This window comes from Lytechinus variegatus, chromosome 1 (assembly GCF_018143015.1).
Source record: "Lytechinus variegatus isolate NC3 chromosome 1, Lvar_3.0, whole genome shotgun sequence".
In the NCBI taxonomy this organism is placed as follows: Eukaryota; Metazoa; Echinodermata; class Echinoidea; order Temnopleuroida; family Toxopneustidae; genus Lytechinus; species Lytechinus variegatus.
Window position 1 is genome coordinate 1,362,392 of NC_054740.1, and position 14,820 is coordinate 1,377,211.

Genomic DNA, 14,820 nt, shown 5'->3' on the forward strand with positions numbered 1-14,820 from the left:
ATACTTCACCATCATAGTAAAAACTTCTAAAGGTTTCATCAACCTGCTTGACTTTATCAGCAAATACCAGAGAAACACTCTCAACATCTCGATTGGGCTCTGATGGGACAGACTCCATCGAGGGAACACTTGTTTGTTTGACAAAACCCATGTCTTTCTTAGTTTTGGTTGGCATACCAACCAACTTCCAACATGATTCTTTCAAAAGTCCCGATTTTTGACAATGAGAACAGATTTTGGAACTACGACTCTCAGATCTTTTGGTTGATTCTATGCCCTCACTAGCCTGATTCTTGTTACAGCCACAAAAAAGTGAGTCACCTTGACTCACTTAGGCGAGTCACCAGTTTGTCCGTATAGCGAAGCACTTTTACGAATATGTGAGTCACCATGACTCATTAAAGATGAGTCTGATCATAGAAGACTCATTTTTAATGCATCATAGTGACTCATCTTTGCCTTGCAGACTCATTTGTAATGAGTCATGGTGACTCACATAATCTAAAGACTGACTTCAAATGAGTCACCCGACTCATTTAAAGTGAGTCATTAAGACGCAGACTCATTTTTAATGAGTCGTGGTGACTCATATAATCTCAAGACTCACTTTAAATGAGTCACATTGACTCGTTTGAAGTGAGTCAGTAAGACTCAGACTCGTTTGGAATGAGTCACGGTGACTCATGTGATCCTTCTAGTGTGTCGTTATACGGACAAACCAGTGACTCATCAATGATGAGTCAGGGTGACTCACCTTTTGCCTATGTGAGTCACATGCCTCAGACTGTTTTACTTGAATGAGTCATTACTTCTGTTCCTAGATCAAGCCTCTTGACTCACTTCATGTATGAAGAAGTGAGTCAGGCGACTCAACTGAAAATGAGTCAAATACATATGTGATAATTAAACCAAAAGAGAAGGGTGTAAAATGATGCCAAATAAAATAAATGTCTGTTGTCATTATAGGGGCTTTTCCAAAAATGATTAATAACATTTTCCAAGTAAACATAGATCATCAGCAAAATTGAATGGATCAGGAAGTCTCTTTGCATGCTTTAGAAGTGCCGATTATGATGGACCTACAACCAACAGATCAATAGCCTAATGCTAACTTAACAGACACATCACAATCAGTTAAAGCAAAAGAACTAGAATGTATAAATGCATTGTACATGCCATCTGATTTATTTCCTCTCAACAATAAATCTCCGGAGTCACCACCAATATTACCAAAACAAAAGTGACCATTATGCATCAGTGATGTAACCACATCAGACAGAAATGTGTTTCATGGGATAAATGTTTAAGAGTTTACTTGAAAAATAATTATGGTTGCTGTGCATTTCTTCTATAATAAAATCTATTCTCAAGCATAGAATCTAGTCACCAAACATGTAAATAAGTGCAGTGCTACCTCTCATCAAATAAAAAATAAAACTATCAAGAGAGAGTGATAGATTTTATAACTGATTGGCAACATGGTTTAACCGACTAAACAAAGATAAAGCTGTCACAAAACATCTATGAAATTGGAGAGTGTGATAATGATAGTCCATTATTTCTCACAGTAATTATCCTTAATAACTTTTCTTTTTACCCTGATATAACAATGTTTCGACCTCGTTATAATGAGATTCCACTGTAATTCAAATATCGTACTTCACAAAAATCTCTTCCCAAATCGTACATTTTTTACAGTAACATTTCTTCACTGAAATTGAAACAATTCATAATTCATTGAAATTCATAATTCACTGAAATTCATAATTCACTGGAATTGAAACAATTCAATGAAATCATAATTTTTTTATAGTATCATTTCTTCACTGAAATTGAAACAATTCATAATTCACTGAAATTCATAATTTACTGAATTTGAAACAATTCACTATAAGTGAAACCTTCAAACATGAATTCCTAAGACTCTGCTTACAACACAATACCATTGTTTTGGTACTTCAAAACCAATAACAGCTTTCCAGAAACCTTCTAAAATTCAGAAATTTTTCAAACTTAAGCATACGTACAAACACAATTTAAATTTAAGAATCCCCATGCATGACACGGGAATCCCCCAAATGTCAATTTTTGCTGTAGGAAAACCCACAAAAATATTTTACTACTAATAGTACAAAAGACAATTTCAAAATGTGCAATTTGGATTCTCAATTAATTTTTTTCAAAGCACTTCGCAGAATCCCCCATTCTTAATACCATTTCTCTCACTGTGAAGCCCTGGTATTTTCTGCAAAATCTGCCTCCTATAGCAGCTGTATCTTCAAGCAGATACTGACCTTTTCTATTTAAATATTTTTGTGCAATTTTTTTTTAAAGGCAATGATAATTGTGGTGATTGGGCTATTAAGCAATACCTTTGACATGCTTGGAAGTGTGCAGATTGGCTTAAAATTAATGACAGTGCTTTGTCAAATTTATAAAATTAGTTTCAAATCAGTTGCATGTGCTTACCATCTCAATAAATGTAAACATTGAGAATTGTTTCCATCATGTACTGATGTTGGAAGCCATAATCTTGAAAAGTGCCTTTGTATAATTCTTGGAATTAAATACTAAGTTGCTTGAAACTTACAAACTAACTAAAATTCTATAGAGAACCTTTAAAATGTAATTCTTCAAATTTGTGGTGTTAAACTTATTTACATGTACAGTAACAAAATGTGTACAAAAATCAAACAGTAGAATATTAATAGCTAAGTCTTCAATTCCCCCCCCCCAAAAAAAAAATTGTTGACCATCTGATCTGTAAAAATTTTGGGTCCAAATATCTTTCTTTTTTGTGTGTGCAAAATCCTATTTTATCTGTGACAAAAATTTCATTAAGCATTTATACGTAATTCTTGGGATATGAAAAGATTTCCAATTCAAGGGCCACTGAAATTTGTACTGAAGCAAAGCGAAATAATGCACATACTTGATGTCTAAATTCACGGTCAAATCTGTCGTATCTATTTCAATCTATTTTGCACATAAAAGACAGATACAACACCTAAGGTGATTGCACGTAGAGAAAGTGTGATCAGATGTGTTGCAGTAGCATCACCCAAGTAATTAATTTCTCTTAAACTGAAGAACTACTGGCATCAGCATTTCGGACAGCATTTAAGTCATACAAGCTTCTTACGACCTTGGATGAGGGTTGAGATGTGGAATCTATGTTCATCAGAATCTTCTGAATGAATGTGAGGGTGTTACCCATCTTGGGGGTGTATGATCAGTTGAATACATAATGGGCCGACATAAGCAGAGAGACTGCTGACATGAGGTAGGTGGTTTTCTCGCAGATGACTTCATTCTCTGCTGTAATATAGGATGATTGCAGAATTTCCGTGAATTTTTCATGATCACTGCTCAGAGTCAGACCTGCACTGTCGGGCTTACTTTTGTAGATGATTTTGGCGATTGTTCAGTTTTTTATCCTAAAAAAGGGAAACATAAGTGAGAAATGCTGATTAGTTTATTTCTGGTAATGTACACAAGGCAAATTGGTTGATCCTAGTGAAAATGATAACTTCAAGGTTATGCTAATACATATACTGCTAACTGTACTGTAGTCCAAGATGTATGATATTAAATGAAACACTATAGTATTTATTTTGATACTTTACAAATTGTAGCCTAAAGAACCGCAAGACTTACAAATTTGTAACTGTAATAAAGAATTTCTTAGCCATGGTTGAGTAAGTGTTCACTATGAATTATCATCCAAGCTCTATCAAATTACATGGATGGAAATGAATAATAAATTGGACTCAGAGTTGAGAAATGTACTACTTTCTTGGAAACACCAAAACATCAAGTTGAACAGTTTGTATAGCCATCAAATCATTTATATACAAGTGGAACGCCTCTGGCAGTCTCGCCTGCATTACTCAGTTCAATATAGCAGCAGTGCTGACTTTGATGGTCAAAGTTCATTAAAGGACAAGTCCACCCCAACAAAAATACTGACATGGCAACACAACTGGCTCATGACATACTCCATTGAAAGTGCTTTTGTTGTTTTTTGGAAGTCCCCCAGTTATGGCCGCCACAAGTTACAGTGAGGTGAAGTCGAATTCACCTATACTTTTCTTAAGCCACTTTAAAAATTTCTAAGTGCCTTTTAAATCTGAAGTACTATTATTGCAACTTTTAATTAGAATAATATTAGCAATTAATTAATTTTTTTTTTTGGGGGGGGGTGAAAATTAAGATATAGGACCTACTCTTCACTTTAAGCCCCTATGAATTAAACCCTGGTGAGATATTGGTTTATAGGCTTCAGGAGGATGTTCTGAATTTATGTATCAACTCTGGAGATAATTTGAGATTCAATCAATTTTCACGAAAATTATACTGATGTGTAATCTTCTTTACATTGATGCTAAACAAAAGTTAGCAATCAAAATACTTAATCAAATGGGCAAAATCTAATCCCTTATTCTCATAAGTAGAATTCTATGGTAGGCAATGTTCTTTTCTTAATCTTTCGAAGGTTAGGATCTTACTGTGATATCTATTTCTTCTGACTTTTTTAAGAGTTTTGTGGTGCCAGGTCTCATATGGCCTGTTAGTTGAGCTATCTAAATGGACATGCCTGCGACAGCTTCACTCAATCACTCAAAATTCTGCTGATATTTGTATAAACCTTAAATGAATTTTAAGCATCAAACTTACCTGGCTATGCTGACAAAGCAATGCCTTCTCTCCAAAAATAGTAGGAATCAACAGAAGTGCTCCACATGATTTGATCACTGCAAAGAAAAAAAATGAAGACTGAACTCAAGCAATGTAAATCGAACTCCAGAATATCAGTATTTTTGTGGTTGTCCATTCAGAAATATCAAACATATACAGTATCCAATATACATTTTGACCAACTGGCCTGGGTCATCCTTCTTTAACCATTTGAATTGCACATCAGGTATAAATAGAAGAGTACACTTTGGAGCCATGTAATTACTGTCTTTCTCTCTCTTGAAATTAAAATGGGGTATATGGATTTGGGGCTGGTAAAACTCGGGGGGAGGGGGGGGGGGGCAAGTACAGTAACTCTTTAACCATTTTCAAAGTTTTCCTCCCAAGAATGAAATTATTGCAAACCCACTCCTTATCAAACATCTCAATAACATACTTTTCCTGGTGTCTTCATTTTCTGCTGCTGCAGCCAAGATTAGGTTTTTGAGCTCCAAACCTTGCTTGGGAGTCTTACATATCTCTAGTAATGGATCAGCATATTCAAATGTCCTGCTTCCAACTTCTGCTTAATTGGGTCCTCTGACAGTCTCTCAATCTCTTTCAACATCAAATGAAAAGAATAAACAGGGAATTTAAACAGGGCAGTCTTATGTTTCTCTGCGTGAACAAAAAGGAAAACGAATAGGTGTGTAAAAAAATGGCTCAATCAAGAATAATTTTGAAGACCATGTGCAAATCTCTACACTCTTGATAAAATGACCCAACTGACTCCAGTCTTTCTTTGTCTCCACGAGTTGGAATCACTTTCATTCTATATATACAATGCTCAATGTATTGAATTCATATGGAAATTTATTGGTGAACAAGTACATACAGTTCTTGAAATGGGCCTATCACTTAACCCATTCACAAAGATAAGTTTTTGCATGAGATGCTCAGTGAAATTGTCCCTTACTTGTCAGCAAGAACAAAAATTCTAGTAAGAACGAAGAGTAAATATTTTGCTCTTGTAAATTTTAGCACTTTGCATTGAGTGTGAATGGTAGGACCTTTAGATTCTTCTCGATCAACAGACATGATATGATTGAGATCAGATAAAGATTAAAATTTCAAACTTTCTAAATAGTATGTTTTCACACAATTTCTTGATTATTTCAAAGATGGATACTAATAAACTAGGTTAAAATACAGAATGTGATTGCATGATCTTAGAAATGTGAACATACTCATTTCTATAAAACTTATAGCTCCAATTCTAGTTAACCCTAACTAGGCAGGTTTTTTTTGGCTGTTCTGTGGCCGGGGGGGGGGGGTTGATTCAACCCCCCGGCTTGTTTAGGGTTAAGCATGGACTTGCTTATTGCAAGAATAGACCCTTGTTACACGTAAATCTAATGATAGATTCTTGTTCATAAATGAAGTTTCTTGATCTGTATTAACGCTGATTTGAACTTACCTCATCTTCATGGAAAAGGTAAGGGTACATATCCTTCAAGTAGGATTCAGTCCAGTTGCTGTTGATGATACCCTTGCGCCTATGGGCTAAAGTTAGTAGGTTGTCTATCATCAAGCTGTCCTGTCTTGTTTTTCTGGATTCATTCTGAAGCATCTTGATGTGAGCATTGATCGTTTCTTCATCCTCACCTTCTGGGGATGCAGGAAGGTACTTTCTTTATGCCATACGTGTGTTTGCCTGCAGCTTTGTCTGGTTTGGGTGTAGTCCCCTTTTTTTGCTTCCATTTGTCCTAATGGATTATCACGTTCATGACACTTCCTGCAATTCCTGAATCTGTTGCGTAGTGACTTCTTCCAGTAGCCCTGTAAAAAAAAATAATAAAATTATAAAAAACAAATAAAATGTGCAAAAAAGAAAAAAATGAATTGGAAATATTCTTAATGTTATTTTGATGGGATAAATGTGACACATGCTTCAGATAGTGACTGCATTTCCAAGTTAATAAAGACAAAAACCACATCCATTCAAGATGGGGGCTCACATCTCAACATTATCTAATAAAAATATTCATCTTAATTATTGTTGGGAAAGGGGCACTTATCAAATTAAAAACACCTCAGTAGACCAGGAATAGGTCCTACAGTACACCTCTACATTTTTCTGTGAGAAGGAAATGCATGTACATGTAGTCTAGACTCACCCAAGGGTTCATTACATGCCTGCATGTGGGGGAATCTAGGACTATATGGTATGCCAATGCTGTACACAGCACACAATTTAAAAAATCATTAAAATATCACTTTTGTGACCATGATACTAATTTCTGTTGCAATTTATTTTTCATTAGTAGCTTGGGGGTAATTTTTAAGTTCACCAGAGCACTTGAAAACTTAAATTTTGGGCATATTTTTGTGTACGCCCTCTATTAGTGGAAAAATAAAGGCAAGACAATTGTAGTTTTTCAATCTCTATTTTCAATTAAGAAAAATTAATTTAAAGAATCAAATTTAATTAAGAGACAAGTTACATGTATATGATAAATAGCTGTAATGGAACCTAACATTGTCAAAAAATTAAAAATTTGTCCCAAAGAAAAGGAGAAAATAGGCCAAACATTGCCAACCTTATTTCACCACACAGGGGGCAGTAACACTAACAGAGAACAAGGTTATATCATAACCTTGTTCATAGAATGAGTGGTCTAGATTTGATCTACCTGACAAAAAACATAGGGATATGTGAGAGTCATTTTGAACTCAGATTATATCGATAGGCAAGTGACAAATAATAGTAAGTGCCAGACCTATCATCCAATAACAGCAAGAATTGAAAAATACAGGAACTTGTTCTTCTCAGTACCGGTACCATCATCAATCATATGGAACCACCTGATTGACATCGAATAAACTCGCCATCGACAAACTCATTCAAGAATGCCATTGAAGAGACCTTCCAATCATCCCTTCGCCCTCCCTCAAGCTCACCCGATCTCAGGCTCATCCGATGCGTTCATGCCCAGGAGGGCCCTGCATCGTACACATCCAGATCCAGATTATAGGCCTGTTAGATGTGGTAATCTGTTTCGTAGGATGGGGGCCGGGTCAGGTGTCCGGACATTTTATATTTTTGAAGCCTTCTTTTTTGTCTTTTGATTAGCCTACCCTAAAAATATGAATTCAATAGTTGTAATCATCTTCTATTTTGTTCTCTATAATATTTCCTACATTTTGTACTAAAAATTGATGAAACTTCGCTTGTAAATTTCTTTGACTTGCTAAAGTCCGGACACACAACCTGTCCGAACACACAATACATACCGGTACCGTATCTACACTTAATTAAACAGACGCGCAGCGGAGCTACACTACAGCCCTGTTACAACCGATAATTGGGACCTTTCGCAATCATCACGGACGCTAGTATTAGGGTCCCCTAACACAAATCATACACTTGATTTTTAAGATTGATTGTGCATTACAGTCAATAGAATCAAACGTAGAAAACTGCTCTACGATCAATGCTAAGCTTTGTGTAACAGGGGGGTTAAAGGCCCTACAAATCTGTTTTTCGTGTGCAAAATCCCTTTCCGCGACACCCGTACCACATACATGCATGTATATTACGACTGATGGCTGGAGATATTCAAAATGCAGGACCTAAAATAGATTTATGACATGGAGAAGAAAGTGGTTTTTCAAACAAATCGAGAACATATTGAGTGAGAAAAAACTTACTGAATGAAGGCTTAAATATAGATCATTACAGTCCATCGAATCGATATTACATTTAATGTGGATTATTGGTGGATCACTGGCAATTGATTTCATGGATAAGATCAACCTCTCCAGCCGAACATTTCGCATGCGTTGATATGTACACATCATATGCGATACCTTTGAACTCGTTTCCTTTTGTTTCTTTGTTTCTTTTGTTTACTCCTTATACACAAACGATATGCCTCTCGCACACGATGTGAGGGGCATTATGTTTTACATTCCCCAGAAATGGGATTAGATTCAAATTCCGGGGGGAACACTTCCATTGATGTGTGGATACCAGGCACGACCATGGGGTTTCGAAAAGTACCCTAAACATGCTAAACAAGGGAAGCAATTCTTTTCCAGATTATGAAAATGCATCTCTTAACAAGTATTTGGCTTGTGAAACCCTACAAGTATTGAATATATATCCCTTATTTCAAAATTTTAAACATCGTTTTGGCACCCTTATAACGTTACATAGGCCTATATACGTAACGTACCTGCCCACTCTGTCCCCTTTTACGGGTGGTCGCTACTGGTATCCACTAATCAATGGAAGTGGGCCCCCCGGGCGGCCTCTCGAGCTCTAGGAGGAGTCAAATGTGGCTTTGGAAAGTCGTCCTCAATCGGATAAATCGCTGTTACCATAGTAGCAACCAGAATTTTGCACACGAAACGCATATTGAATGTTTCCGTCGCAGATGCGAAACGAAAAAAAAAATCTCATGTCACACAATTTGCATTACAGGACGGAGTTTTACGACCATGACGACGGGCCCAAAAAGTCCCTTCCAAAGTCAACGACCGTTGTAAATAAGCGTCCGCGTCCTCAAACGAAAGGTCGGGAATGTCGCACCAACGCATAATGTCGCAGCAACGCATAATGTCGCAATCTGCGACATTATGCCAAGAGCGTCCGACGCATAATGTCGCAGTCAACGCATAATGTCGTAGTTTTTCTAACGCATAATGTCACATGTCGCAACGCATAATGTCGCAGCAAATCGTCAACGCATAATGTCACATGTCGCAACGCATAATGTCACAGCGGTATTTTCTTCAGGACTCGAGCTACAGATAAGATATAAAACATGCTTTGACTTAGTATTTTGAGACACGAAAAAGAGAAAGAAATTATTTTGAAATCAGGATTACTCTTTGTATGGATATTTGTCGCTTTATTACCATTTCGTCTACTGCCTTTTCCCCACTATCGCATGGTCTGATATCATTTCGTCTACCATTAGTTAGTCAACTATCAACATAGTCCAATAACCATTTCGTCTAATTACCATCTCGTCTAATAGCCAGTTGGTCTAATAGCCGTTGTGTTTATTATCATTTAGTCTAATTGTATTTTTTTCAGTTGGTCCAATATCCATTTTGTCCAATATCATTACGTCTATTACCTTTAGGTCTAATAGCCAATTGGTCTAATAACCACTTGGTGTGCTCTCATTTTCGTCCATGTTCCGTTTGGTCTAACTTCATTTGGTTCGCTATCACTTTGTCTAAACCCATTTCGGCTAACAATCATTTGGCATCGTTGCCATCACCATTAGGTCCTATCATCGGTTCTAGGACAATTACCCCCCAGAAAATCAAATTCCGGACAACCAACTCTTGTCATTTAGCCTCCGAGGACAATTGCCCCCCCCCCGGAAAATTACCCCAGACAATCACCCCTGGACAATTATTTCACAGACAATTACCCCCCCAGCAAATGCCCCTGAGGACAATGATTCCCCAGACGGTTACCGCCAAACAATTACCCCCCGAAAATCCCCCCCCCCCCGGCCCCACCTTCTCTCTGGCATCGGGGGGAAGGGGCACTCGACCAAAAAAGTGGTCGGGGTGTGCCGCGGGCGAGACAAAAAACGGGGTCCTTGGAACGGATCGCTAGCGTGTCAGTGCTGATGCATCCCTGTGGAACGGACATGCGTCCATGATGTAGCTAGCCCGGCGGCACGTCCGCCGGGTGCGCTCGCGCAGAGGTGATGGTCGGACAGCGCTCTGCAGCCGCATTTCACCAAAATTGCAGCTCATGCATTGTAACAGATCAATGCGACCGGAACGGCGTAACAAAAAATATGACAAGCTTTGGAGCGGATTTTTTCTTCTTTTTTCTCGATAAGAAGAAAAAGTTTTGCCTTGGAGCGGCTTTATTTGTTCTTTTTCTCAATAAGACAAAGATGCTATGCCTTGGTACTGAAATTTGAGTGTAAAAATGGGGGTCCCCTCCGCGGCACATTATTATATACTGAGTGCCCCCCCCCGGGCGTGAACCATTATAATGGTCTGGGTCGGTGGCACAGGTTTTCAATATATTTTCTACTTTATCTTATGTTAATAACTTTCTCTCTTATATCGCTCTCTCTCCTTTTTTCTCTCTCCCTCTCTCTCTCTCATTTTCTTCTTTTTCATATTTTTTCTTCCTTTTCCGCCTTTTTTTTGTTTAGCAATGCCTTCTGCATCATAAAAAATGGGGGTGGGGGCTTGCCCTATATAGCTACGCATATGGTCATCAGAAAATGTGTAATCTGGCCCACATATTAAGTTTTCATAGAACAATTGAACATTCATGAAAAGACACGATTAGACATAATAATCACAAATGCCTAATTTCTCTGATTCCAACTGATCTGATTTTTTCTTGATTCATTTGGGGTTTAATTTCAGGAAAAAATCAGGAAAATAGATAAACATTAAAAAGACACCTTCACAGGTAGAAATATTGAAAGTCGGTAACGCAAACCATCAACACTACTATTAACAAGAAGAACCTATAAACGTGTTTTAAACGAGAAGAACCAAAAACGTGTTATTTTAAAACAATTCATCTAACAAGAAGCTAAGAATTATGAAACAATTGGTGCACATTCCAGATTAAGATGTGGCTTTAGTTTTAATACAGTAAGCAAAAAAAATATGCAAAGATAATATACACTCTGTGCACTCCCTTGTCTAGGGGGTTATTGTCCCCGGGCAGGGTAAATGTTCCCGTTGGTAATTGTCCTCTGGGGTAATTATCCGGGGGTAATTGTCCGGGGGGGGGTTAATTTTCCTAAGGGGTAATTGTCATCGGGGGGTAGTTGTTCAGGGGGTTATTGTCTGGGGGTAATTGTCCAGGGGGTAATTGTCGGGGGGAATTGCCCTAGGGGGTAGTTGTCCGGGGGGGGGGGTAATTGTCCTCAGGGGGTAATCGTCTTCGGGGTAGTTTTACAGGGGGTAGTTGTCCGGGAGTAATTGTCTAGGGGAATAATTTCCAGGGGGTAATTGTCCGGGGTGTAATTGTCCTCAGGGGGTAATTGTCCTCGGCGGTAATTGTCCTCAGGGGGTAATTTTCCAGGGGGTAATTGCCCTCGGGTGGGTAAACTTGTCAGGGATTAGTTGTCCGGAAGGGTGATTGTCCGTGGGGTAATTGTCCTAGAACCAATGATTGGACCTATTGGTGATTGGACCCGTGGCAACGATACTAAATGAGTGTTAGCCGAAATGGATTTAGACAAAGTGATAGCGAACCAACTGAAGTTAGACCAAATGGAACATGGACGAAAATGAGAGTACACCAAGTGGTTATTAGACCAATTGGCTAATAGACCAAAAGGTAATAGACGTAATGATATTGGACAAAATGGATATTGGACCAACTGAAAAAAATACAATTAGACTAAATGATAATAAACACAACGGCTATTAGACCAACTGGCTATTAGACGAGATGGTAATTAGACGAAATGGTTATTGGACTATGTTGATAGTTGACTAACTAATGGTAGACGAAATGATATCAGACCATGCGATAGTGGGGAAAAGGCAGTAGACGAAATGGTAATAAAGCGACAAATATCCATACAAAGAGTAATTCTGATTTCAAAATAATTTCTTTCTTTTTTCGTGTCTCAAAATACTAAGTCAAAGCATGTTTTATATCTTATCTGTAGCTCGAGTCCTGAAGAAAATACCGCTGTGACATTATGCGTTGCGACATGTGACATTATGCGTTGACGATTTGCTGCGACATTATGCGTTGCGACATGTGACATTATGCGTTAGAAAAACTACGACATTATGCGTTGACTGCGACATTATGCGTCGGACGCTCTTGGCATAATGTCGCAGATTGGAGGATCCGATTATGCGTTGCTGCGACATTATGCGTTGGTTTGACATTCCCGACCTTTCGTTTGAGGACGCGGACGCTTATTTACAACGGTAGTTGACTTTGGAAGGGACTTTTTGGGCCCGTCGTCATGGTCGTAAAACTCCGTCCTGCAATGCAAATTGTGTGACATGAGATTCTTTTTTTCGTTTCGCATCTGCGACGGAAACATTCAATATGCGTTTCGTGTGCAAAATTCTGGTTGCTACTATGGTAACAGCGATTTATCCGATTGAGGACGACTTTCCAAAGCCACATTTGACTCCTCCTAGAGCTCGAGAGGCCGCCCGGGGGGCCCACTTCCATTGATTAGTGGATACCAGTAGCGACCACCCGTAAAGGGGGACAGAGTGGGCAGGTACGTTACGTATATAGGCCTATGTAACATTATAAGGGTGTCAAAACGATGTTTAAAATGCTGAAATAAGGGATATATATTCAATACTTGTAGGGTTTCACAAGCCAAATACTTGTTAAGAGATGCATTTTCATAATCTGGAAAAGAATTGCTTCCCTTGTTTAGCATGTTTAGGGTACTTTTCGAAACCCCATGGTCGTGCCTGGTATCCACTCATCAATGGAAGTGGTCCCCCCGAAATTTGAATCTAATCCCCATTTCTGGGGAATGTAAAACATAATGCCCCTCACATCGTGTGCGAGAGGCATATCGTTTGTGTATAAGGAGTAAACAAAAGAAACAAAAGGAAACGAGTTCAAAGGTATCGCATATGATGTGTACATATCAACGCATGCGAAATGTTCGGCTGGAGAGGTTGATCTTATCCATGAAATCAATTGCCAGTGATCCACCAATAATCCACATTAAATGTAATATCGATTCGATGGACTGTAATGATCTATATTTAAGCCTTCATTCAGTAAGTTTTTCCTCACTCAATATGTTCTCGATTTGTTTGAAAAACCACTTTCTTCTCCATGTCATAAATCTATTTTAGGTCCTGCATTTTGAATATCTCCAGCCATCAGTCGTAATATACATGCATGTATGCGGTACGGGTGTCGCGGAAAGGGATTTTGCACACGAAAAGCAGATTTGTAGGGCCTGTAACCCCCCTTTTACACAAAGCTTAGCATTGATCGTAGAGCAGTTTTCTACGTTTGATTCTATTGACTGTAATGCACAATCAATCTTAAAAATCAAGTGTATGATTAAGCGTTAACTTTTGTGTTAGGGGACCCTAATACTAGCGCCCGTGATGATTGCAAAAGGTCCCAAATATCGCTTGTAACAAGCCCTACAAGTACAGCCATATAGCACACACACATACACGCATCCGTCTGGTGCACGTAATCCTCTCAAAGTTCCACAAATCATCACCTAAATTGAGAATCAATTATTCATGTCCACCAAATATCCTCTCATTCTCTTCAGCAAATTAATTTCTCAGCGGCCTACAGGTGAAATGAACAAAATTATTCTCAAAACTGCAGGATTAAAACGATTTTACTCACAGTATTCTCTTGATCCAATTCAGCAATGGCGACGTCAAACGGGAATGGTTCGCGCGATGGTTGACGTCATAGCGTGCAAGTAGCGCATGCGCGCACGGCTTTATTCTTGACTCATTTTTTTTGTAAATGAGTCAATCGCCGATCTTGACTCATTTTTTACAACTATGTGAGTCAGTCGGAGCATTCTGCAAGTGAGTCATTTCGTTATTGACTCACTTGTTAATTAGAGATGAGTCAACTAAGACTCATTTATTTTGTTAGTGAGTCAAGTTTCGCCTGACTCACAAATATTATACATAAATGAGTCACATGACTCACTTTTATATGTGGGTGTAGCGTCTTTGTCCTTGCTTGCATATTTTCCCTCACTAGATTTATTGTGGGATTCATATGACCCTTTACCTTTCTTTTTCCAATAATTCTTGAAAGTAGGCCTATCTCCACTACCCTTATGTGTGACCTCAAATTCATCAGCTACTATGGCTGCTTTACTGACTTCAGTAACTCTATGGTCATCTAGGTGGGATTTAATGCTAAAAGGAAGACTCTTTTTGAATTCTTCTAGGAGAAGGTGAACAAAATCTTTGTCAACTTTCAGTGATCTATACCACTTATCGAACATCATCTCTTGTTCCCTAGCAAATTCAACATAAGTTTGGCCTGATTGTCTTTGCATGTTCCTAAATTTATATCTGTACGCTTCTGGTACCAACTCATATGCATTGAGAATTGTTTCTTTCACTGTAGCATAGTCACATGATTGCATTTCA

General features: G+C 38.3%; 1 long non-coding RNA gene across 3 annotated transcripts; it reads right to left on the reverse strand.

Moving 5' to 3' along the window:
- Nucleotides 1–4,676: 4,676 nt before the first annotated feature.
- On the reverse strand, nt 4,677–14,270 carry LOC121405835. 3 transcript variants are annotated; one of them, XR_005968711.1, is made up of 4 exons: nt 14,051–14,270; nt 6,155–6,516; nt 5,135–5,295; nt 4,677–4,754 (listed from the first exon to the last, which is right to left on the reverse strand). It is a non-coding gene; the product is annotated as an uncharacterized LOC121405835 (long non-coding RNA). The 3 variants fall into 3 exon arrangements; XR_005968709.1 differs by having other exon boundaries at nt 5,135–5,355; XR_005968710.1 differs by lacking the exon at nt 14,051–14,270 and adding an exon at nt 7,639–7,715 and having other exon boundaries at nt 5,135–5,355.
- Between the last annotated feature and the right edge of the window lie 550 nt (nt 14,271–14,820).